At 42.7% G+C, this 26073-nt stretch overlaps 1 pseudogene; it reads right to left on the bottom strand.

Moving 5' to 3' along the window:
- Nucleotides 1-4510: 4510 nt before the first annotated feature.
- LOC138594376 (C-X-C chemokine receptor type 2-like) overlaps nucleotides 4511-26073 on the bottom strand; it is a 47378-nt pseudogene continuing 25815 nt past the window's right edge.

The following is a 26073-nucleotide window of genomic DNA, read 5'->3' as shown; positions in this document are numbered from 1 at the left end:
CAAGCATATGTAAGACGTATTTATGGTTGACAGGTTGAGTTGAGTTGTAGTATAGATGGATTGTGTGTGTGTGTGAGAACAGAACAATAAGTTACATTATAATATTATATTATATTATATCATAATCACAAAGACAAACAAGCCAACACAACTGTATAATATTCTATATCAGTATTCAATAACACCTAAGACTCAGCCTCCACGAATACCCTCATGGATGCTAATGAATTCCATAATTGTTGTCATAAGAGACGATCATAACAACACTTACTCTAAAGACAGCTGTCCGTCGGGTCCAGCTGGCCTGGGACGCCTCTTCCAGTTAATTTTGGGTATGTGGAAAAAGGTCTGCAAAACGTCAGTCTTCAGGAACGCCAGATAGACCTTGTGGTTTGTGATACAGGAGCGGATGCACTGGCTTCCTCTGAGATTGAGAGATCTTGCAACTGCAGCATGACCAGCTACCATTCCCGACAGCACTCGGTGGGCATTGGCTGGCACTTCCCACAGGTGCACCACCAGTTTTCATGCAGTTTATCTCTCGTTTTAGCGGGCCCCTCATCTGCTTGCACAGCTTCTGTCTCTCTCCTTTCTCTCTCTGCCCGTTCTATGTCCATCTGACGAAGTTCAGCATCCGTATATTCAGGTTCATACAGATATCCCTTTGGATCCCTAGTAAAAGGTAAATCTTCTTCATCACTTTCATAGTCCGACATGTTTACTACTTACGTGAATGGGTCAGAATCAACGTGAAACAGCTGCTAGGTCGGCTTACCTGAGAGACTGGCCTGCCGCAGGCGTAGTGATACATCAAAGTTTTGATTGGTTGTCATGACGACCTCTGTTGATAGGGCATTCAGTCTACTTTAATACTAAAACAAGAACTTTTGTTTCTATCCTAATGGCCCTGCATGAGCATAACTGATGCGAGAGAGGTACCTACAGTGTATTTGATGAGATGTGAGTGAGAACGTGTTGTTTATGCAGAAAAAGTTTATATCAAGTAAAAACATGGCAGAAACAAACTGCGCCCTTGACACAGGTTGATCTCTGCTCTCTTCTGAACTGTCAGGAGTTCTAGTGACGACTCGTTCACCACTTTCTTCCCTGCAGGCTTGTTCTCCTCCCCTCCCTCAGCTTTGTGCTGTGGCATTGATTCAAATCTTCCCAAACTCATAACAGAGTTAAATACATGCGTCTGAGCTGAGATTATGAGCATTAAATGAGAGGCAGAGACTGAGGCAGCAGCTGCTCACAGAGTGTGAAATGCTGTGTTTCTTCAGAGCAGCTGGATTTCTTCTCCAGGGTTTGTTGAGGTGAAGTTTCCTCTGCCTGAGAACCTCTCTGTGCTTTTTACACTCTGTGTCTGCACGAGTGGCTTTGCCTCAGAGGCTGCTGTTCCCTGTACAAACTACTGCTACTACTAAGTAAAGTCAAAGTGAAGCTGTTCAAATATATTGTACAAGTTATTTGTTGTTCCAGTTTTAAGAGAACAATAAAAACTAACCATGAAACTTTAATGATCACATGAGGAAGCTGGATGAGCGTTACAGAGGATGTTTCCATCCATCGACCTGAGGGTTATGGGACCAGCATGCACCTCTGCTCCATCGCACAGCAACATTATTCTTTATTGTATTTTTCTTTTCATAATATTGAAAATAATATATTTAATATATTATATTTCTGTGTGTATATATATTTAAACATTTCCTGCTCACAGTAACCAATGATGCAGCTGAAAATACTCCAATAAATGACTTTAAAAGGAGGCCACACCTGAGAGAGAGTCTTCATCACAAACACTTTGCAGATGTTAAAATGGTTCTTCAGCAGTAGCACACGTTTCAGTTCTCATTAAAGGGTGAATGTTGTAGCCCGACTTTGCCAGGTTATCTCCGGTCTGCCTCTTCTGCCTCTGCAGTCATTTCACACTAATGTCTCCTACCTGTGCCTCAGAGGATTCACTGGCAGGCCCCCCACCCTCCACTGTAAAACAAGCAGCACTCATAACGGGGCCTTTGCATCAAATCACTACAGCGTCCTGACACCTACGATCTGGGGAAATCTCTGCAGAACACGGCTGCTAGATGAATTTAAATGCAAATGGCAACTTGAGCGAGGAAACAAATTACAGCATCACTTTGCTAAATTGCTCCAAAGTGAAGACGAGTCCCCAAACCTGAGCACATTGCACCAGAGCTTTATGAAAACAGAGAATATGGAAGACGAGGTCATTACTAATTGACCTCCTCCAGTTCCCACGGCCTGGGGAAATCAAAGAAAGACTCTGATTGTGATGTGCAGATGTTTGAAATGTTTCTCTGCTTGTTGTAACATGAGAAGCAGAAAGTCTGTTTCCTGTTTGTCAGATCAGGGGATCCTACATTTGTGGTGCTCTTTGTCTGAGTGGATAACAACAGGAAATGCATTTACAGGCTCTCGTCAGCACTGTTTCTCCTGTTAAACATGGCGGCCTCTCAAAGTGCCTCAGCAGAGTGATGTGGACTCATGCTTCATGTTTATAGTCACCTTCCTTCTCTCTGTATGAATCCAGCAGCTGTTGTAATGTGGGACTGAACGAGTGTGTTGGCTTTGCCTGACAGATCGACTGTGTGACATGTTCACCTTTCTTCATCCCATTCAGCTGCACACATTTATTTCCTGTGAACCTCCAACACGACTTAATGTGCGCTTCATTGAGAAGAGCTAACATGGGAGGGAATATTAGCACAGAGGATAAAGACTCCTCCTCCTCCTCCTCCTCCCCCCTTCCTCCCCCTCTCACTGCGTGTTCTCCTCAGAGCGGGGAATGCAGGGAGACTTTGAGCTCAGCGGAGGAGTCGGGAGCAGAATACAGATCAGCAGCAGGAGAACTGATGCTCACACTGTTTAGCTTCGCTAATTGACCTCTAGCTCAAAACCCCTGTGCTGTTACTAACCCCGCCCCCTGCCCCCCGTCACCCCTGACCCCCATGTGCCATGATATTATTCTGTGCCTCAGTGCTTACAGCCGTGTTCAGTGATGAGTGAGTTCATCACGGTTCAACCATCAGTATGTTTGTCTGCTGCTTTGCTGCTCAATGAAACCTGTGAGAGTCTCTGGTGTGTTTGTTCTCTCCCCTCCCTCCCCTCACACCTCCTGCTGTCAAAGAGTGAAAATAATAAAGTTCAGAGACTTGAGAGGCAGAAACTTAGTTCACTTTAAATGTTTCAAAGCTGCACTTTGTCTAAACTGATCCACAGTAAGAACTAAATCACACCGAGCAGCAGAGTATCAGCTGTTATTAATCCTTTCAAAGCACAAGCTGCTTGTCTGTGTTCATGTTTCAGCCTGTATCACATTTAAAGTCAAACTCTACAGTGAGAGGAGTTAGTTTGATACTTCATGAGGAGATTAAAGACTGAGCAGTGTTTCAACAGAGTTATCAGCGTCAGTCTCAAACAGTCCCGACAGCGCAGTGGGATATCCCAGGAGGCCTCTAAAAATATGCAGTAATTAAGTGCTCACCTTGTTCTAACGGGATTATCACCATAAAACATCCTCACACGTCTTTTTTAGAAGGAGAGAAGCTGCACCAGATTTTTCACTAAAGAGGACACACACACATGTTTCCACCAGTGCTGAATGTCGTGTTTTATAATGATATGATGAGGTGAAATACAGCCACAGCACAGGAGGAGTCTGAGCCTCTGACAGAAGGACAACATCAGCCTCAGTGATGTTAGTGTGATGGGATTACTGGTGTCGGGGAACTGGAGCTGCATGCCGTCACAATGAGCAGAAATATCAGTGTTTGCACTGGTAAACCAAATCTACTGCAGTGATCTAATGATTCACTTCTATTAAATAAACCACTTCATCTTTTACATGATGCTCAGAGATGAATGAAACATCTATCCAGCTGCATATATATACATATATATAATATACAAACATATGGAGCTGGAAAGTGTTTTTCCATGTTGGTGAAAACTTCTCGTCTCTGTAGATCTCAAACTCAAACACTGTCTGTGATGTGTTGTTCTGTGGTCTGGTGTCTCAAACACTGAGACACACAAAGTGTCAGAAACAGGAATGTTTACAGATGTTTCCCCGACACGATGAGAGGATCATAAATCAGAGCAGAGAATAGAGACACACCCAGAAAACATGAGCAGCTCTCCCTTTATCACGAGTAAAGCTCCAAGAAGAGGAGGACAGTCGATGCACAGCAGCTCGCTCCAGACACAGTTTGGTTTCTACGTCTGTAACAGATTCTGTATCACCATGACACAGTGTCAAAAAGATGATGTAGCACACACACACACACACACACACACACGCACACACACACACACACACACACACTTTGGCTGCAGTCAGCGTGCAGATCAGTCAGCTGCAGGTCAGGTGTTGAGGAGTAGAGCAGGGATGATAAGTGGTGAAGGCTGGCAGTGTGTCTGGTGATTAGCCTGGCATGGTTAGCACCGCACCGTCACAGGCTTTTCTCCCATGTCAAAGCGAGCATCACACACATGATGAGCGAGCGAGGGGAGCTGGAGACAGCAGCGACTGGGAGATGAGACTCTGCAGAGAGACACAGACACAACAGCAACACAGACAGAGGCCAGGAGGCCACCTGTCAATCAAAGCTGAGTCATGAACGGGACAGGCTGAAGTGTCACACAGCTGAATATGAACTCACAGCTGTGTGTGTGTTTAATATGTGTGTGTGTTTCTGCAAAGCTGCACGCTGCCTGTCGCTGTTGAGATTGATTACATCATAATCGACATGTGAGAGATGAAAAATGACCTCATGTGATACAAGTGATGAGTGCTGCCAGCGTCAAGGCGTCATCGACCCGACTCTCTCCTCGTCACTACCTGCTGCTCACCTTCATTCAGCTCCAGTGAGGTGTGTGAATAAAACAGCTTGTGATACTTATCAGACGTCCCTCTGACCTTATCAATGAGTCAGATCCTTTCTGAGAACACGTCTGTAACAAGGTGTTCAATCAGTCTTTAAGATCTTAATGAGGCCAACACCTGGTCACATTCAGGATCACCTCCACCCTGTAGAGAGTTTCACACGTCTCCACTTTAAGTGATCCGCTCTGAAGATGTGTCAACCAGCACAGTGATGATGTACGGCAGCCAGCACAGGACAAATGCTGACACCACTGCCAGGATGACGCACATGGCCTCATGCTTCTGTTGATTTGGTGCATGATACAGTGTCACATAGTCCAGCCGTAGCAGAAGGCCATCACCATCAGTAGCAGGAAAGAGCCCACTGCATGGCGCAGAACACGGATGCTAACAGGCCAGTTGTCGCTGCTTTCACCAGTTAGGTTTTCATAGCAAATGTTATGGCCCAGCTCTTCAGCATGCAAGCTCTCCCTCTGAATAACGACAGGTAAGGACAGCAATCCAGCCACCAGCCACACCGCACAGCAAACCACTTTCACAAGTCAGAGTGAAGAGAAGGTCTGCGGTCGCTAGGTGCATCAGGCAGATATCTGTGCTTGCTCTACTTTTCTTCATACGGCAAACAACATAGAAAACTACACTGTTGCCCAACAAACTGCAGACAGGATGAAGCAGGAGATGGTAATGCCCACGCTGCAAAATCTGGGCACAGTCACGCTGCAGGGAGTTGATGTTTCATCCTCATACACAGGAAAGGTACAACTGAGAAGAGAAGTGAAGTAACTCTCATTGAAGACGAATCCCTCCACCGAGACAAAAACAGAATCATTACAGTTTTTAAAAGTTGTAATTTAGTGGCAGAATAGCTTTCAGTGAAATTAGACAAATACTGTTAAAGCTGCACAAGGCACGGTGTAGTGAATTTTATAACCTTAATCACAGAGATGAACTTAATATCAGTCTTTGTCCTGTACAGGAGACTGTCCCTGGACCTCATGAAGAGCTCTGCACCCTCCACCCACCTGCTGTTCATGAGCCCACCATGTTCCCTTCTGCTCCATTCAGCTGCAGTTTGTCCTTGATGACGACATTCAGAGAACTAATAATGGTGATAATTCACTGCTGAGTGATAAGAATGAAATAGTGTTTCATGTGAACATTGGACCAAAGCATGCCAGGCTGTATGAAATGATTCAGAGCGACATTAATCATGATTAATAACTACATCTGTCAGAGTGTTTGAGCTGTTTCTCTGCTTTGTTTGAGAATCACAGCAAATGAATTCAGCCTGAGCAAAAAGAAAATGTGAAACTGGTAAATGACACTGAGTCATGTGATCACACAGAGACGCTGAAACGGCCTCCATGTGGAGCCAATAACAGCCCAGGTGATGTGTCATTATGAGGAGCAGCCCTCCAGGTATCTGCAGCATTTATTGGAGTAGAGGAAGCAGGAGGAGAAACACTTACCTTCTCCAGCCGACACCATCAGTCTTCTTTAACACAGTTTATTACACAGACTGAACCATCCATCATCACATCCCTACGCTGTCCTCATAAACTCAATGAATATGAGCCTTTTTATTCTAAAGGGGAGTTTTTTTATCTCCACATCTCTTCCACAGTTCTTGTTGGATCTGCTCTGGTACAATGTTGTATCTGTCTTTGTGTTTCACATGTTCCTGTTGTTCACAGTAGAGAGGTGTGATGGATCATATGGATCAGTGTTTATCTGTGGGTCAGTCAGTCGGGTTATTTTTAAAGTATTGAATAAGCTCAGACAAAACCTGGATAAATAAGAGGTTCTTTTTAAATAACATGATGAACATCAGTGATATAACTTATTTACTAACTGAACCCAAACTCTGATCTTTTGTCTGAACTGAACCGAGTCGATTTGGTTCCTAAACAAACCAAACTGTGACAGGTGTTAATTATTGTTGCAGATCAAAACTCATAAAATGTGAAATGTTTCTAAGCCAGCTTTATTTTGAAAGTCTAACCAGACGTTGCTTCTTTATTAGAGCTAACTCATCAGCTGAGCCCTGCACTTGTAAAACTGATGCAAGAGGCACATAGATCATCATATCTGAAGCGCAGAGCCTCTGACCGAGCTGCTGTATCTGATGAGTTGGCTGTGAGAACATGTTGCAGTGATGTTCAGTGACGACAGAGGAGGCCCATCATCCTGATCTGACCTTAGACAGGAGGGGAGAGGACGTCCTGCATGTGTCCCTACTGCTCTACTGTTTTCATAAAGGACCAGAGGGACAGAAGTGCAGCCCGAACTATGTTTCAAATATTTCACTTCATTGAAGAGAAGTTTAAATATATTCAGCAGGTCAGACGGCGGAAGGTGCACAGTCTAAAGCGCATGGCGCTAAGGGATTTAGCTTTTGCTCGTTACACAGGGCACAATCTGGGCACAAACCGAGGTGCAAGGCACAAAGAGGTTGGATTATATCCCTGGATTATTCAATGGTGGGTTTTCGGCATAACATGAATCAAACCAATCAGAGTGACAGCTGTCATTCCCTTTAAGAGCTGGCGGATTTCAGTCTTTCTTCTTACACGCGGCATATTCAACTTATGTCTTTTCACTGTGTCCTCTAACACGCAGGAAAAAAACACAGGTTACTGTACGATACATGTGGAAGCACTGATTGATGTCAAAGCCACTGAAGCGATCCCACTGCCAAACAGAAACGAACATGAAAGAGGCATGCTGTGAACATTTATGCACGAGGCACAGCATTAATGATTTAAATCTCCAGACGGACAGGATCTTATGTTTATTAAAGTTCTGTGTGCTGACCATCAAAGAAAGTTAAATGTTTATTTGCTTATTGTTGCTGCTGGATCACATGGCTGTGTTGTCTCCTGCATGTGTAATGGAGACTGGACTGTGTTTTAATATCTGTGGGCACGATTGTCCTGGCCACAGGGAGTTATGTTTGAGTACGGTAATTAATTTACCGCTTAGTTGTGTGTGTGTGTGTGTGTCTGTTTCTGGGTGTGTTAGAGAGAGCGTGCGTCTGAATGAGCGCGCAGTATGGAGAGCTTTGTGTCTGTAGTTTTTGGCCCGTGCGTGGCTCAAGCAGGAATCTCCCTGAGGTGAAGCAGGTGTGTTTGGAGGCAGTGGTGAGCTTGTCCACATCTTCCTGCACTTCTCAGCAGATTGGTAACAAACCGAAAGCAGTATCATGATTTAAGGAGACGAGGGAAACAAAAGCTTGCAGTCTGTCCCTTAAACAACGTTTTTCACTGTGTCTGCAAACACACTGCTTTTTCCTTACGAGTCAAAGCGCTGCTGTGCGTCCTCGTATGAGTGACTGGAAGATAGCAATGGTACTTGTGCTGCGTGCTTTGGTGCTTTGTGCCGGTTGGACAGATTTTATGTGTTTTTATCTGAATAGTATCGTTTCTGATTCTGCAGCCTGTTTGACTTTCAGCCACCGTACAATCAGAATACATAAGCTCCATATAAACACTCATCAGAATAAACAGGAACACACAGATTGAACATTTCATCAGTTAAGGAGCAACAACTGAAACCTTTTCATACACTGATCAAAAGAATCATGTAAATAACTAACCTGATCTCTTCCTGTCTGTTCTTTCTCCACATGCTCTCCGTCTGATGGAAACGTGTAGGTAAGTCATCTGTTCTTCTTCTTCTTTGAGTTTTTAATGGCTGTTTGCAAACCTGTTTATAGATGCATTACTGCCACCTGCTGGACTGGAGACACATGTTGTTGAAGATGTGTTGTTGTCAGCTGTTGGTGTAGAGCACCACAATGACAGCGCTGAACTGATGATAGATATTCATCTTCAGGGATGTTGCTGAATGAGTCGGTGCTGAAAGGTGGAAGGAGGAAGAAACATGAATGATGTGTTCAACACATGTGCTCATGTCTCACAGCTGTTACAGAATGAATGCACTGAGGCCTGGAAACAACAGACAGTGTTAGATCACATCTCATGTAAACAGACAGTGTTAGATCACATCTCATGTAAACAGACAGTGTTAGATCACATCTCATGTAAACAGCTGATCAGAAATTTTCACTCAGAGTTGTTAAATTGATCTTTGCTCATGTTGATATTTTATTGATTTTCTGTGGTCGGTGTTCACTGATCATCAGGACCTGATGCCGGCACATTTAATGCTTGTAGAGCTGCAACACTCTCAGAGACATGACAAACCATCCATGCTCACATCCAGTGTTAGAGAAACACTATGTTTCTTGGTTAGTGTTAGTCAGCTCATAAACACAGCAGATGTTTTTTCATTAATAAAATGAAAACAAACATCAGTGTGAAATGTCGGGACTTTGACAGCGATGCTGCTCGTGTGTTTTTCTCTCCTGCACTCAAACTTTGACAACATGTGGCAGAGACCTGCTGAATATGATGATCAGGTTTGGAGCTAAATCTCAGCAGGACGGCTTCGGGCGAGCAGACAGTAAATAAATGAATAATATGAAGACAATAGACGATGTTGCTGTTTATTCTTTACTTGATATGCTTCTCTTATTCTTTATATCCTTGTGGACATTTAACTCAGAGAGTCTTATTGTGAAAGGGCCTTGTCTCTGCTTGTTCATTCTGTGTTCATGGAAGGAAAGTTTTATACAGCCAGATGAAAATATGATCTGAGTCAGTGTGAGGGGGTCAGCTCTGAGGGGGGAGAACTCAGGTGTTTGGGTGGGCTGGTTGGTCTCTGCAGGGGGTCTCCAGATCAAAGCAAACAGTCTGACTGGCTGAATGAGCAGAAGGAAGAGACAAATACAAGAACCATACTAGAATCCTGAAGCAGGTATTACTGTGTCTCCTGTTGCTGGGCTGCAGGGTGGTCAGAGCTGAGGGTGGTCTCTCTCTCTCTCTGCTCATACTGTGTTACATGTGTCCCACACACACAAAGCACACAGTCTATAGGGCACATCTGTACAGAGGCAGCTGTGGCCTCTTCAGGCCTGCTGGCTACAGAAGCTGAAAGTTGTCCATCAGAGCAGCTCTACAATAATCTAAAGATCACTGAGACACTCTGAGGACGTCTACGTTTCATCTGCTGCTCTGATTACATTAAAGATTACAATGCAAACCTGGTGCACGTCCCCGCCCACGTCAGGCCGTCCTCTGTGGAGCTACATCGGCCTGTCTGTTAGAGCAGCTCCTGGATGTATCACTCCCCCTCTGCCACTCCCCCTCCTCCACTTTCCTTCCATCTACATGCACTTGTTCTGGAGACAAAAGGAACAATGTCACAGACTGACTCCCTCCCTCCCCAGGATTATGTCACCTGCCATGAGAGAGTAAAGGCCTTAAAACACCTTCATATGCTCAGCAAAACACGTACCCTGTGTGTGTGTGTGTGTGTGTGTGTGTTTGTGTGTGTGTGTGTGTGTGTGTGTGCGTGTGCGTGTGCGTGTGCGTGTGTGTGTGTGTGTGTGTGTGTGTTTATTATCAATAAGTAGATCAATCACAGAGATGATTGATTGTCTTTATTAAATATTTCTGCCTTCAGTGTAAAAATGATTTCAGGTTATTTTTGGAGGATGACACAAAAACTGTCTGCCCACCAACATCAGTGACTTTAGTCTTTGATCTCTTCTTCATGTTGAGGCCGACCAACACGACTCGTGTTCATATGAAAAGCTGTTGTTGAGCAGCAGAAGTGTGTGTTGTCATGAAGCTGCCTCACCTTGCTGAGAGTTGTGCTGCAGTGCTGAAGAAGTACAAATGTGTGTCCCAGGCTGCTCCCTGAAGGCATCACATCAATGTCAACACACCCACTGGGGGGTTTCAGCCCCACCGACCACTCGTTTAACACAACACACTGTTATTTGTCCAGCTGGGACTCTCTCACACACACTTTATATGTCCCTGCTGCGTTTCACACACACTGCTGCCCTGCTCTCAGAGACACGGTGCGCTTATTTCCCTTCTCAGGACACAATGGAGGATCATTGCATTTTCCCAGCATTCCATGGGAGGACCTTGTTTGACTGCTGAAATGTTAGACATACCTCTCCTGAGGTCCTGGTGATGTTGCTCTTCTCTTAGCAACACTGCTGTGTCACACACGCTGACAAATAAGGAGTGAATTTGACTTCAAGTTCTCAGCATGTGGAGGCTTTAACACAGTTATCAATACAATGTAAAGGATGAAGAGAAAAGTGTCGCTGCGTTCACAAGTCTCATGATCAATAATTCATGCAGCATGTTTTCATGTAGCTTCGTGTTCTCACGATGCAAACATGTAAATATTTGATCCACATGCAAACTGCTCAGTGATGGATTGAGGTGAGCAGAGAGAAGAAGGCGTCTCTACACGTGGAGAAAAGACAGCTTGTTGTGGCAGCTGTTATATAAAGCCTGAACTCATCCACACTCATCACAGGCAGAGAACAGGAGAGAAGAATGGGGACATGTTTAACATGATGGTTGCATACATACAGTAGTGTTACAGGCGAGGTAGCTCACCTGACTGGGAGCATTTTTTTTTGTAGTTTCGTCATGCCTTCTCTTCTCTTCCTGCGAGGTCGCTGACATCCACTTCATGAAACTGTCACTGATGAATCTTGCGCATCTTTTCCATCTGCCCTTCATGTTTCCTTCTCCTTCACCGTGTTTGTTCTTCTACAGCACGTTCATGTGTTCAGAGATGGATCTGACGAGGGAGGGGGCTGTGGGGGGGCTGACGGGGGGGAGGGTGAAGAGAGGGGCAGGTTGCTGAAGGCTCTGCTCTGTGGCTGGCCTTGTCAAATTGATTGATGAGAGAGGTGAGCTTGTGTTGTTGGCAGACTGAGGTTCGTCCTCCTGGCTGTGCTGATACACTTATCTAAGTTTAAAGTGTCGGCGGCGGCGGGAGGGGCTGCATCTCACTGCGAGGGCGTTAAGAAGGAGATCAGGCTGCTGCACATCATGCCCAATGAGATCGAGCACCTGCTGATGCACATGATGTAATGTGATCACTCTCCCTGCTTCTCTTGAAAACACACCCAATGAAACGTCCTGGCTGAGTGATGAGAGCCTGAAGGACAGAGGAGGAAGCTCATGTTGAAGTCCATGTTTTCTGTCTCTCTGACAGCAGAGTCTGAAAGGAACACGGCATCACAGGCTAAATGGTAGGAAACATAAATGAGGGAGAAACAAACGGGACAGAAAGGCTCTTGTTGTGACCAATGATGTTCCACCTCAGAGGCTTCATAGAGCTCCAGGTCCCCTTCAGGTTCATGTCTCTGCTCCATTCTGCAGAATGAGCTGGAGTTCTCTCAGTATCAAAGCCTGAGTCACTAAACAGTGGAAACCTTTCTCTCCTGTCTGTGCTGTTGACTCATGCAGCATGAGATCTGTGGGACACATCAGAAACTCAATGCAGTGAATTTATGGAATCACTCTGTGCTGAGAATAAACCGAGCTTATTCAAAGTACCTGAAGCCGAACCTCTCGATGTGAAGAGCACAGAGAGACAACAACATGTCACTCTGTAGATACAGACATCCTTTATTATATGGACATGAGATTTCTCTTTGTGTCTGCTTGTTTTCATGGTTTCTCATGGAGTCTCTGCTGCTCCCTCATTTCTCTGTTCCACAGTGGCTGCCCTTAAAAACACAACCAGCTCGTATCACACTGAGAAGGCTTTGATATCCTGCCTGCAAACAGAGGACATGTGGAAGTCCTGAGTATACATGATCACAGAGAGTCTGCTTAATGAGACTAACACACAAACATGTATCCGTGTTCAGGTCATGAATCATGAGGGTTATGTTGAAATAACATCCTTCTTCATTCAATGTGAGATGATATAAACAGTCATATTCTGGAGGCAGAGAGCAGTAAATATCAGGAGAAGCTTCTTGTGTTCTTTAAAAAGTCCATTTTGTAAATGAAGACGTCGACTTTCATCTGTGCATGGACAGCTGCTCCCTCACCAGAACAGCACTGGAGGGAGGAGAAAATGTTCTTTGGATTCTTCCACCATGAAACAAAGTCCAAACTGCATTGATACGCTGCAGCACTGCTGGAAGGGATTTGTCTTATAGATGTGACGTTATCTTAATCCTCTGTCCAGATCCACAGAGCAGGAAAACATGCTGCTTATATTTTCATTCTGCCCATATTCTTATATTCTTCCACAACATGCAGAGCTCTAAAAGGACTGTCTGAGAGGGTTTGAGGAGCAGCGGCTGCAGAGTGAGCTGCATCATGCTGAACAAACAGGCCCTCACTACCTGAAACACAACTTCTCTGTGCAGACAGTCTTTCTGCTGCTAGAGATGCTGATGCAGCTGCTTTATGAGAGTTTGGGTTAAAGGTAAAACCAGAAACTGAAGCTCTGAATGAAATCTGCAGCAGAGCTTCTGTTTGACTCGGTCCACACTGAGCCAGCAATGAAAGGCACCGAGGTCCATCCTCCCTCCAGGGATGAATGTATGACCAGATCTTTACTGCTTCCCATCACGTCTGACCCTGTGAGAACAGCAAATACATGCAAACTTTTCTTCTTCACTTGTTATTTATTCAGGAAACACTAGTACAGAGTACAGAGTCTTGTCCAGACTAGGCCAATTTTTAATCTCGCCCTGCTTCACTGTTTAATATTTCAAGAAATGTTGCAAGAATTTCAAGCTTGTACGTTTTTTTAAAGCTGTGAACATTTATAAAACATAATTTTAATTGACTGTGTAATGATTTATAATTCATTATTCCTGTCTATCTAAAACAGTACTGCCAGATGTACAAAAACATTGTATTTGTGCGATAATTTTGCCCTCTGTACGATCAATAATGCCAAAAAATAAACTTTCAAAGAAATCCACAATAACAGTTCAACGATGCATCTGTCACTCATTGCATCTCTGCACGAGCGCGGCTTGCAAGCAGCTTCACTGAATGTGTGAGTATTTATGCAGGGATGTGTATGGCCATTTCAAAAACAGCACCGAGCGTGTGGCACAACTAAAAGAGTTCTGTCCTGTTGAGCCTCATAAACTTCCATCACAGATCCGCTGGCTCTCTCTGCACCAAGTTGTCAAGCGAATGTGCACACAGTGGGACACTGTACACTGTACTACCAACCAGTGTAGATATGGTGCTTTTATTTTGAAGGGTAATAGCGGAAGGAATGATTGTGGGCTGCAGTTGACTCTGTTGTGTAAAGCACCTGGTTGGCGTCTTGCACAAAAGATGGGACCGTGTTCCTACATTAATATGGTCTGCAGGACATAGTTTTGCAATTCAGTGTGGTATTTTGACCCTTTATTGTTTTTTTTATATGTACGATAGTTTTTGGTAAAATACAATCATTTTAAAACTGCAGTACAATATTACTGTATTTTCAGTCTGGCAACACTGATCTAAACCTTGTTTCCTCTTATTTGCAGGAAGCGATAGTCTTATCAAAGTGTGGATATCCTGAAGTGTTTTTCCAATGATCTCATGATGATGCAGCTTTTTACAGTGAACAAGAGCGATGAATCTTCTCTCTCTAACAGCTAATCAGTCATTATTACTGTTATGGTTATTATTTCTCTTCTCATGTGTCTTTCCCTCTCTCACTAGAGCTGCTTTAGTAAAATAGCACATCTGCTATAGGCCATGTTTTTATCATCTTTTCACTTCTTATGTGGTGAATCAAATTGCTGTAACTTCAGGCTAATCTGCTGAACATTATAAAACCAAATGTGATGTAAATCCAATGAGGAGAGTCCACAGCAAAGATTTGCTTTGAGTTGTTTGACTCATAAAGTGATTGATCCTGGGCAGAGCTTCCCTTGTGGCACAAATAATCTGATTGGTTGAGTTAAACACCAGTTGGCAGAGCCTCAGAAACACAGGACACATATGAATTCATAGATTGCTGTTTAAAGATCAGCTGTGTGTTTGCAGCAACATGTGTTCAATAAAGACTCACAGCTGCGTTTGTCCCTGTCTGCTCTGTGTCCCATCCTGTTTGTCTGTGATGTATTTCTCCTGAGTGAATGTCAGGGCTGATTTATCTGCAGGAAAGCCCTCTGATTTATTATCTCTTCTTCTTCTTTGTGTTCTTTTCTTTCTGCTTCTCAACTATTGTTTTAATGAAGACACAAAAGTGTTTGTAGTAAAAGAAGAAACTGTTTTTCATGCTTGGGTAGATCTTTAATCTTTCTTGTTGAAGGGGCCAATGAAAATCACATTAACATAATAATTCATTAATATGCAAATGAGTCCAGATGTTCAATAAGCAACAGATGTGCAGCTCTTGTACACAACAGCTCGAAGTGAGAAAGTGCACAGGGACGACGACACAGAATAGAAACAGCAGCATGGATCATTTATCACAATACATTTAATCTGCACTTATTATTTATTCACAGGAGCTTTAATGTTGGAGATCCAGACTGAACACAATTCTCTCTCAGCACCAGCTTTAACACATGTTAGGAACAACTTAGGATCAGAGATCTCTGTAATGACCCTGACTAAGGTTTGGTCTGATCCGCCCAGCAGTTCATGACGAGCTGTTGAAAAAAGGATTTTGAGAATATTGAGGAACAATTCACAAAATGTAACATTTTTGGAGCAGAAGACACAGAAGACTTTAGAGACTAAAGTAATGAAAGGTTTCGACTCCTGGCCAAACTGTGTTTGAGGGAATTGTGAGAAAATGAACGTTATTATTAAAGTGTCACCTTGAGTCAAATGAGCATCATTATATGTGCCTGAGTAATGGGTGTAATTTACACCCCCTCCAGTTGTGGTGTTTCTAGGTCTCAGTTTTTACAGCACAAAACACTTTTTGCAGAGAAAACAAGAAAGAAGAAGAATGAGAACAACAACAGTGAGTGTCAGTGTTTGAACCTCTTATAAAACAATGTTGGCCCAAACATCAGCTGGTTCTCGTTCAGCAGGACAGAGGCACAGACAGAGCAGCTCACAGCATCTGTTCACAGCCGGGCTGAGCCTCCAACACATGAAGCACTCCTCCTGTTTCCTCCTCTTTCTCTGTCAAAGTGAAGTTCATATGCATTGTGTGGGGCTGCTGGGGTGTTGCAGGTCATAACAAACACTGTGACTTCCCCTCATCTGCACAGAATAGAACTCACTGTAACACCACTGTTCCTGTTACACTCACTCTCTGTCTCCTCTCCCTCCCCTCTTCAGCTCAAGCACCACCAATTATCTGAGTGGCGTCGAGCAAACTGCTCTGTGAGCCTCCTGCTCGTTATTCATTGCTACCCCGAGCATCCCGAGAGTGCCTGCTCCCCATGAAGACTTTCCAAGACCTCAGTCTCACTCACTGAGCTTTAGTGGTGAGAGGATGCATCAAAAACAACAGAGCTCACTTATTTCACAAGTAAACAGAGCCTGCATGAAAGGATCCCCGCTGCCTGAATCATTTGCATGAGATAAGAAAACAGACAAAGTAGAAATCTCAGTTGAAACTCAGTCTGACATGTGAGGATTTTCTACAGCTGAAAAATATTCAGCTGATATCTGAACGACAGGAGACAAAGCACTTTTTAAAAGAACTCTCTCAGCCTCACACATTTGCATTAGAGAGTGAGAGCTGGATTATTAGTCTTAATCCACATGGTAGATATCGCTCCCTGCATGTGTTCATGTGCTCACATACTGACAGAGGTGATTCCTGTGGTGTGTGATCACACCTCTTAATGGATGTCAGGTGGGCTCTGAGTCTCTAAGTGGATTAAACTCTCACTGCCTTTATATATCAGCTAAAAATGAATGTCGTCTACAGTCATCTATTCCGGCAAATGATGTGACACATAAATCAATATGAGGAGAAATATTGGCCAATCTTTATCTCATCTCAATCTATACGTAGTTGCTAAGTCACTGTGTAGCCAAAATAAACTCCTGTGGAATGATAGAGGACCAGAAGTTAGCATCTTTCTCATGCACAGTCTGTTTATTGTCTGAACACAACAATTTACAACATCCCAGCATTTCAGAAATAAATATACACCACAATCAAATAGACAATACATAATATAAAACATGACTTAAAAATTATAGAATATGACATATAAACAAAAATCAACTTAATAAACAAAAGTTAATTGGCTTAAATTATTTTTACTCAACTCAAGATACAAATATGTAACAAAATGATTTAACACCAGACACATTTAAATCACTTTCACTTCTCTTCCATTGTCACAGTTACCTAAACACTACACATACAGTTCAGCTTACACTAAATCAGCTACAGATAAATCACAATGAACAACATGGCGCGGCCACGAGATGACACAGGTAACCATGAATGTGAACCCAGCTGGCTTGTTATCATTCATTCATCACCATTCACTCGCAGCTTACTTGCTAATACTTTAAACAATATTTAGGACAAACGTCCTTATTTCACAGAGCGTTTACCATAGCTCTTTAAACGGACCAAACTACTATTCTCACTGAAGCTCATGACACAGGGTTAGCATAACGATGACGACACGTGTCATGACAAAACGCGACAAAATGAAGCTTAAAACACTTAAAACATGACATGTTAACCGTCTCAAACATTACGATAGATTTTAGCTGCATGTCCTTATATCTTGAACTGGTTTACAGTTAATTTAGGAAAGTTTTACAGTAGCTTACCTGTGGAATGATAGAGGACCAGAAGTTAGCATCTTTCTCATGCACAGTCTGTTTATTGTCTGAACTGCGTATGAGCTGAGCCTGTAGCTACGCACTCTCTAAATGATCCACAGTGGCGTCCGAGCGCCCTCTACTGGCTTTAAAGCATATTGCCTTGTGAAGACTGTCTAAATGAAGTTAGAGTTGTTCATACATTATTTTAAAAAATAAGGGGGTGTCATGTAGCCTTTTCAACCTACTACGTAAACAAGTTAAATGTTTTTTAACGTTTTAATATTACAATTGACATGAACACATCTTACAGCACTGCTGGCCTGTCTTGTAGCACTCAGGGTGCTTTGGCAGCTACAGACTGAAATTACCCAACATTATTTAATATGTTAAATTGACCTTCACCAGCTACAGCAATAAAATGGTGCTTATATATTGAAACATCAGTAAACCTTACATGGCTCTATATTTAGTTTGAATGACTCACATGCTCATTAGGTTTAGAAAAAGCACCTGCTGAGACTGCAGAGCTGAAACGTCACAGCTTCGACTCGATCAGAGAAGTCCAGACAGCAGATTTAGGTTTTTCTAAACAGAGATGAAGGATCATCCAGGTTTCTGATACCAAGACACCAAGTTAATTATATAACTAGAAAATGCAACTTCTGAAGAGATTGCGGTATGAATGCTGTATGCTGAAAGGTTACTTCCAATGCTGTGCTTGAAAGTGAAATGAATATAAATGATGACTGAAAGATGTTGAATATCTTGAGGATTGTTGAACAGCTGAGGCTAAACTGAATTGACATGTTTGACGTGTGAAGAAGCAGCTGAAGGATGAAATGATGATGTTGGAGGAGTTGACCATCTTAGGGCCGGTTTCACACAGATGTTGTAGTCTGGTCTATAGTGTTAGGCCAGCCTTAATTTTGCTCATAGATTAGTCTAATGCAAGTTGGACCGTTTCACAAGAACAAAGACTGACTAATTTTATGCCAAAAATAATTAGACACATCACCCCCAGGCTAACTCAGCTCTAAGACCCATGTTACCATGGTAACAATCAGTGACACCTGCTGATGGGTAGCACCAAATTTTGACCATCTTTGATGGTCCTTTCAACGGTCGGATAACACTGTTAACTGCTGCTGCAATTTTTATTTCCATATCAGGTTGTCTTTTGTTTGTTGTTACACTCTTGGCTGAATTTTCCAAGTAAAATGCCCTTAAAACTGTTGAATTCCTCCAATAGGCAAACATGTTCTGCTGGGCTAAACAGACTTGAGAGTTAAGATGCGGTTACTCGATCAGCCATTTCTTTTGTTTTGATAAAAAGTCTTAATTTACCCAGAATTCAATGCACCATAGTCCTGCCTGAGATAGTCAAGAACTAAACTGAACTGTGTGTGTGTGTGTGTGTGTGTGTGTGTGTGTGTGTGTGTGTGTTTGCATTTATATATATACTGCATATATATTATATTATATATCATATTATATGTTTGTCAACAGCTGTTTGACTCCTTGGTGGGACAGTTGATTTCATTGAGATTTCAGGTGAAAGCAGCATCTCAAACTTCTGTCAGTAAGTCAAGCTCGTAACTGCTATGGCAAAAGTGTCCATTCTTTTGCTTGGATAACCCATCTAACACAAGCAGCACAAGAATACCTACGATTCGATGCCTTAATTATGTATGTGGAGTGAAATTTTGGCTCAGTCACAATTTTTCAAGAAGGTGTCCAAGATATTTTCAACAGCCTCTCCACTCTGACGATGACATCACTCAGTCTGAGTCTGAACATTTCAAGCAAACCTCTTGAACTTTGAAAGGTCACTGTGAAATAAGTATAAAAGTAAAACGTTGAATTAACCTGAAAAAGCCAAAAGAGTTGTGTATATTTTAAAAGTTGAATGGAGTGTCTAAGTGAATGTATGAATGAGTTGTGAAGTCTTGAAAAAAGTGTGAAACGTGGTCATTTTGAACATTTCGCTCGTTCATTTAGATGGATTTCTTTCCCTTTGAAAACCTGGAATATCTTGGAAAGAGATTCTGCAACAGAGCTCTTTTGTTCTTACTCTCTAATACGACCCACAGCAGTGTTTCCTTAACACATGTCTGTACTGGACAAAAATGTGGACAACTTTGTGTAATGGACGCTCTGGTTTGGTTCTGACATTGAGACTACCAAAGTTCTGTGCGTGGGTCATACTGCACTAATTAACTAATTTCAGCTGTGTTTTTCCCAACTGCAATTAAAGGTTGCTATGGTGACGGTAATGTGATGCAAGTGACATAATGCACGTCACTTAAAAGCAGTTCACTTTGAAATGTGCTTTCACATGGAAGTTGATGGAAGTTTTGTGTTGTTTTCCATAGCCCCCCCGACCCACACTGACTTTATTGTTCTTTATGCTAAATCACTTTTTCTGCTGTTTCAATATATAAACATAAATATAGGTTGTGATAAACTATTGATCAGATGAAACATACTGTGTCATTTTTGGTGCAGACTGTTTTTTTCATTGTGGTCATTGTGGCATTGTGCTCTTGTTTAAGTAAAGGACAAAATGTTTCTTCCACCACCGGTCTTTAGGTTTCAGTGAACTCACTTACACAGTAGCATTGGGCGTCTATAGTATGAAAGAAGTGTTGATTTCAGAGTGTCAATGAGCCCGTTGAACTCATTGTGTGAAACATATTAAGACTGTGTGTTTGTGTCTGTGAGGCAGCTCTGAAAGGAAAAGACAGAAAGCACGCTGACCAAGAATGAGAATCACATAGCTCTCATTTTCTCTTGTGTGTAGCTGTGGAGGAAGGCAGAGGAAGAGGAAGGACTGAAGCGTGACCAGCAGTGGATCTATCAGGACACTGTTTGTAAAATTAGCTTGACCTTTTCACATGTGAGGACGATGCTGGTGTTCATGCAGGCGAGCACACACAACACAAAAAGCTTCCTGACAAGCAGCCATTGTGAACAGCAGGAGGAGACTCACTTCCATGTCTCTGCCTCGCAGTGTGTGGAGGGCAGACATCTTTATTGTTTCATTATCATCTCGTACACTTCGAGTCAGGCTGGCCTCATTTCTCAATAAGGTTTCTCTGCATCATTAAAGCTTCTTTAGACCTTCACTTGGAACATATTGTAGCAGATAGATCCCTCTCTGTCTCTGTCTTCATGATTGAATTGCCATTAGTGTTGTGCAGATGACTTTGCCTTTCCATCTTAATGATCTAACTGAGAATTGAGCTGCTGGAATGAATTAGGGGAGCACAGCAATGAACTACAGTAACACCACAGCAAACTGTTTCAATGCTGCTTTCAGCTCCTGATGAAGATGCAACAAACCTGAAGAGCCTCTTTAATGAGACTTTATACCTGATGCAAACAGTGTGTGACGTCCTTTATAGTCAGGATTATACAGGAACAAGTGTGAACAGACATTTAGACAGAGAAGAAGAAAGCAAAGTAGACATGAAAATCTCCACCACAGTAAAAAGTATTACTCTTCCAGGTCTCTCTAACACGGCACATCACATATTGTGCTTGTTAGGTTATCAGGATGAGCAGGTCACTTGGGTAATGCCACAGATGATCATGTTTAATAAATCCTTCCTGTGTTTGAAATTCACACTGGAGAGATTTGAAGCTTAGTGAGCCGAACATCAGCAGACTGCTCCGTCTGTAACCGGCTGATCATAAGAAGATGAATATATTTCAAGGGTCTTAGCTAAAGTTTTTGCTCTTTGAAACTTTTTCCAGGTAAAATACAATTATAAGCTAATCGTTACTCATTTACCAGCTGATAGCAGGGACCTGATTCCCTTTGTCAATGAGCCTCAGGCCTTATTATTATGCTGCACATGTTACATTCCCTGTTTGATGTGGAGCGGCTGTTTGCCGTCCTGAGGACTCTCCAAGTAAATGAGGTCAGCGCTCGGTCCTCACCTGGAAATGGATTAAACTGCAGCTATATATTACAAGTGACTTGCTGGCTGTCTTGTAGCGTCTGACCCTGTGAGACACAGCTCTGCTCCCTGGTCAATAACACCTGAAGAAGCTCGAGGATTGTTGTCACCTGCTGAAATGTAGAGGTTAGCTCCCAGAATAACAGAGAAAAGCACTGACAGTGTTGATCAGATCACAGCATCTCAGCTATGAAGCTGTGGTGAGGTGCAGCGTGGAGCTCTGTTGTATCAGTTTGTCAGTGCAGTAGATGTTCTTTAATGGCAGGTGTGACCCTGAGGTGAGCTCTGGAGAACATTTGATTGAGTTTCACTCACTTTAGAAGCCTGTACTGCATTTAGACGAGCTTTGTTGATGCTTAATAGGAAGGATGTCCCTGACAGAAGAAACTTTACTTTCTCACTCCCAACTTGAAGAACACAGCAGTTTAGTTAGCGGCCTTCAGCCTCAAAACATGCAGGGCTCCATGGTCATATAAGCTATGATAAATGAGTTGACAATGGGACGGGCTGAAGATAAACATTGAATCCTGGAACCCATCGGCTGTTGTCTGACAACGATAGCCTCTGGGAGCTAAAGACATTTTCGGGGGCTAACTGTTTAGCCAGCTGTTCTTCAAATAAATGACATCCAGTCCAAAACTTCTTTTTCTGTCCGTGTTTGCTGTTTACAGTCTGACTTGTAACTAAAGATGTGAGAATGAAGTTGAAGTGGAGATATGACATCTAAGACTGGATTGTGATCTGCTCTGATATGCAGGTTTCTGTTTAGAAAGATAATTAAAGTTAAATTGTCATCAGACTAAGCTGATGGGTGTCTGCATTGTATTACAGCTGAAGTGTTGCACCAGTTTTGCTCCTCGACTGTTTTCCTGCTAACAGCCAAAGCTCTCTTTTTTACTATTATAAACTATGTAAAGAGATGGAATTGGCGAGAGCACGCTCATGTGGAGTTATTTGTATTTATTTACTTTGTTCTTATGCAGCTGAGACAAACACAACTGTCTTTGCTTGTTGTGACATGTTTCCCATCTGAGCACATTTTAATAAACAAGCTGTCCAGATCACTACAAAGCCTGAACAGCAAACATGGTGACCAGATACAACTGCTGCTAACCAGGCTGACAAACACATGCACACAGAACAAGATGTCACATTTCCAACTGTTGAGAAGAAAAACACATTGAAATAATTTCAGAAAACACACAGAGAGCACTACGGTAGCTTTCCGTCCTCAGGAGAAGCACTAACACCAGGTACGACGAGCCTCTCCAGTAACACAGGATCCTAAATAAAACCTGCAGAAAGACAAAAGCTGCTGTGCCAGCAAACAGGGAGCATTCAGTTTGTCAAACATTTCCACAGCAGTTTGGACTGAACATAAATGTGAAATGTAAAACTCAGTCTTACAGTGGGATGGCTCTGATAGCTGCTGCAGGAGCACTAACTTATGGACCATCAGCTGGAATATAAAGGTGACACCACAGAGGCTCACACACCTCAGCTCACACATGATGGTTCATGCTGTCACTAAATGATACCACTGTCATGTTCATGATTTATCAGCTGAGGATGGAGAAACATCCAACAGTTACTTTTCACCTGCAGGACACAACGTTAATATTGTTGTGAGGACAGGGAGTTATTTGGGTTTATAAAAAAAGGAACCCCCCTCTTCTACATATCGTTATTTCTGTTGTTTCATTTTCATATACTGTGTTCTTGAATACATTTGCACTGTTAAAGTCAAGTATGTGTAATTACCCTCTTTCACCACAAGATGGGTCCTTCTGCCGGACGTAAACAGTATTGCAACATTGTAGCTCATTGCCGTCATATGAAGCCGTGCAGAAGCGGTTCTCAGCAATGTGCTGTTCTGTTTGTGTATATTTTGCAGGAAAGCAGACATAAACTACTTCAGTGGTAGTAGAGGCAGTTGGTCACGGGTAGAGTGGGAAAGTTGGCCGTATATTTCCACGAGGCATGTTATAACAGAAGTTGAGACGTTATTAGCTATGCTAACTTTAATTTAAGCTAACTTCTGTCTGTGATATTGAGATCCAGTGACTGTATATGTAAGGGGTTTGTGTCTGAAATATTTGCTGAATTACTGAAAATGTGCAGTTTTGTAAACAGGAGTCACAATAATATTTTTGTATGATTTAAACCAGATTTATGTTATAATTTCTCTTGTTCTGTTTCTGTATATTTTGAAGTTTTGAATCCTGCATTAAACTTATATAAGACACACTGAGAGTCCTTCTTCAAGTGTGCAACATTGTCGTCAGATGACGTATCACACACACCTACACACACACACACACACACACACACACACACTCACAAGCCCCTTTTACACGAGCTGTTCAAGGCTGAAATGTGGCAACGTTATCCCCCCTCTCTGCTCTGCAATGGAAGTTTAACTCAGCAGCTCGTCTGTGTGAATGAGGGAGGCAGAAGGAGGGAACAGGGGTGTGATGAGGTTGTGTTATGTGTGTAACCAACCAGCAGGTAGCAACTAACTTATAGACAAAGAAGAGGAAGATACCTGCTAACAAAGAATAACTGAGCGTGTCCCTTAATTAGGGTACAACGAGGCCAGGATGCTCCTCACCCTCTTTAAAAATCTCCAAACTAATGGAGCTTGTGTTTGACAACAACTCCCCCTGTGTTCTGTGAGGTTAAATTACTGTTTTTGTTAATGAAGTCTGGTGGCTTTGAAGAGAGCGATGTAACGGCTGTTTCTGGTTTCTAAAAGCTTCTTACTCTGTAACAAAAAGTCTTTCTCTGTCGGGATCCTTTCTGTGATCATTTCAGACACTTAAAAAATACCAACCAGAGCCTTTTCAGGCAAAAGCTATTTTAGTGGATGTCATTTGATCTGGTGCATTTGCCCCAAGGATTACATTGCAGCCATTACTGTGAAACAACATGAACATCTGAGCAACACTCACCTCAGAAAACAACATGTTGTCAAATGATATAAAAATGTTGTTACAATGAAACGGTCTTCACCTGGTCTCTCTGTGGAAATAACATATAATTGGTTTGACGGCACGTCAACAAAGATGTAATAAAGCTTTATAGTCCTGCTGTGACAATAATACATGTAGATTATTACCCATATGGCAAATAAAAACACACTGTGCAGCCTGTGACTGTTTATTTGTTCAATTTACAATCCAATTATTTCTCTGACTTTCAAACTAAACCGGTTTGGAGTCTTGGCTCCACAAAAACCTGTTTCCTACATGACAGTAAACACAGCAGCTTCTCTCACACTGACAGTGTGATGCTGTGCTGATCCAACATGTTAGAGGAGACGATACAGTGTCTCATTATGGGACTGAGTCGCCTCCAACATGTCTGGAATCAGTTTTTAATTCTTTTAAATGAACTCATCTCTGTCTCAGGAGTCTCAGGTTCACATGTATTTGTAGTCTGAGATTGTCAGAGGAAATCTCCCAACACTCAGCTGTCACAGTTTTCCCAATGACTGATGAACTCATGTGAACCACAGCGAGCTCACAGGCCTCATGTGCTCCGTCATCAAGTTTCATTTGAGGTTTTGGCAGAATTTCATGAGCAGACATGTCTGATGTTTCCTTTTTTATTGTCTTCTGCTTTGTGTTTGTTCTGCTGGGAGCCTGAAATGGTCACATGATGATCACAGAGTCCTGACTGACTGACAGGTGAGAACAGGGAGTGTACATCCTCAGAGTCTCTGGAAAAGATCTTTTCTCAGGCTTTAAAATGCAACACGTAGAGCTGTGTGTGAAGGAGAAGATCTGCTGTGATTTCCATCCTGTATTTTCTGTCAGTCCTCTCTAAGTTTTCTTACACTGAGGTGAATCTGGGCTGATTTGGAAGGTTTCAGTGAGATTTCACAGCTTTACATTTTGCTCAGAGGATAAAACCCTCTCTCTACATCGCTTCGTCTGGATTCTTCACACTGCTGAAGACTATTTATGTGTGACTCTGTCTCTAACTGCCCTGTGCAGCTGCTGAGTCCTCTTTACTTCCTGTCTGTCCCTCGTCTCCTCCGGTCTTGATCGTATTTAGCCTCACTTTGCACTTTGCCGTGTGAGTTTCCAGATGTACAGCTCCACACTCCTTCATTTCCCAGCAGCCATGATTCTGCTCACACTGAAGTCAGAGCAGTCTGGGTTGGTTACAGGTGAAGCACCTGAGAGTTTGCCTTCCTCACCTCGAGGCTTTTCATGCTCTGCTTTTTAAAGATTCCACACGAGTGAATCAGCTTTTTAGTGAGCAAAGAGCATAAACATGATTTAAGTCAGCAGTTATTTTCTCTTTTTCCTCCCTGCTTATCTTTCAGCCTGTTCACAGTTCAAGTCTCTCTTCACCTTGTTTCTGCTCTTTCACTGTTTTCTGTGTGACTGACCGTTAAAGAAACACCATGTAGAGTTTACACAGAGTGCGAGTTCCTGCAGAGCTGGATATCAGACAGCCATCATGAGGTGTCATGATTACAGTCAGTTCAGAAGAGACGGCAAAGGAATTCAACAAAGTGTGTGTTTCAATCTGTTTGATGGATAACTGAACATGTGGTCATGTGTGCTGCGTCTCAGCATGT

This window comes from Semicossyphus pulcher, unplaced genomic scaffold, assembly GCF_022749685.1.
Source record: "Semicossyphus pulcher isolate SPU_LCO1_2020_fin unplaced genomic scaffold, fSemPul1.0.p SCAF_10, whole genome shotgun sequence".
Lineage (NCBI taxonomy): Eukaryota > Metazoa > Chordata > Actinopteri > Labriformes > Labridae > Semicossyphus > Semicossyphus pulcher.
The sequence above is the reverse complement of the archived record's forward strand: the minus strand, read 5'-3'. Positions and strand labels throughout refer to the sequence as shown.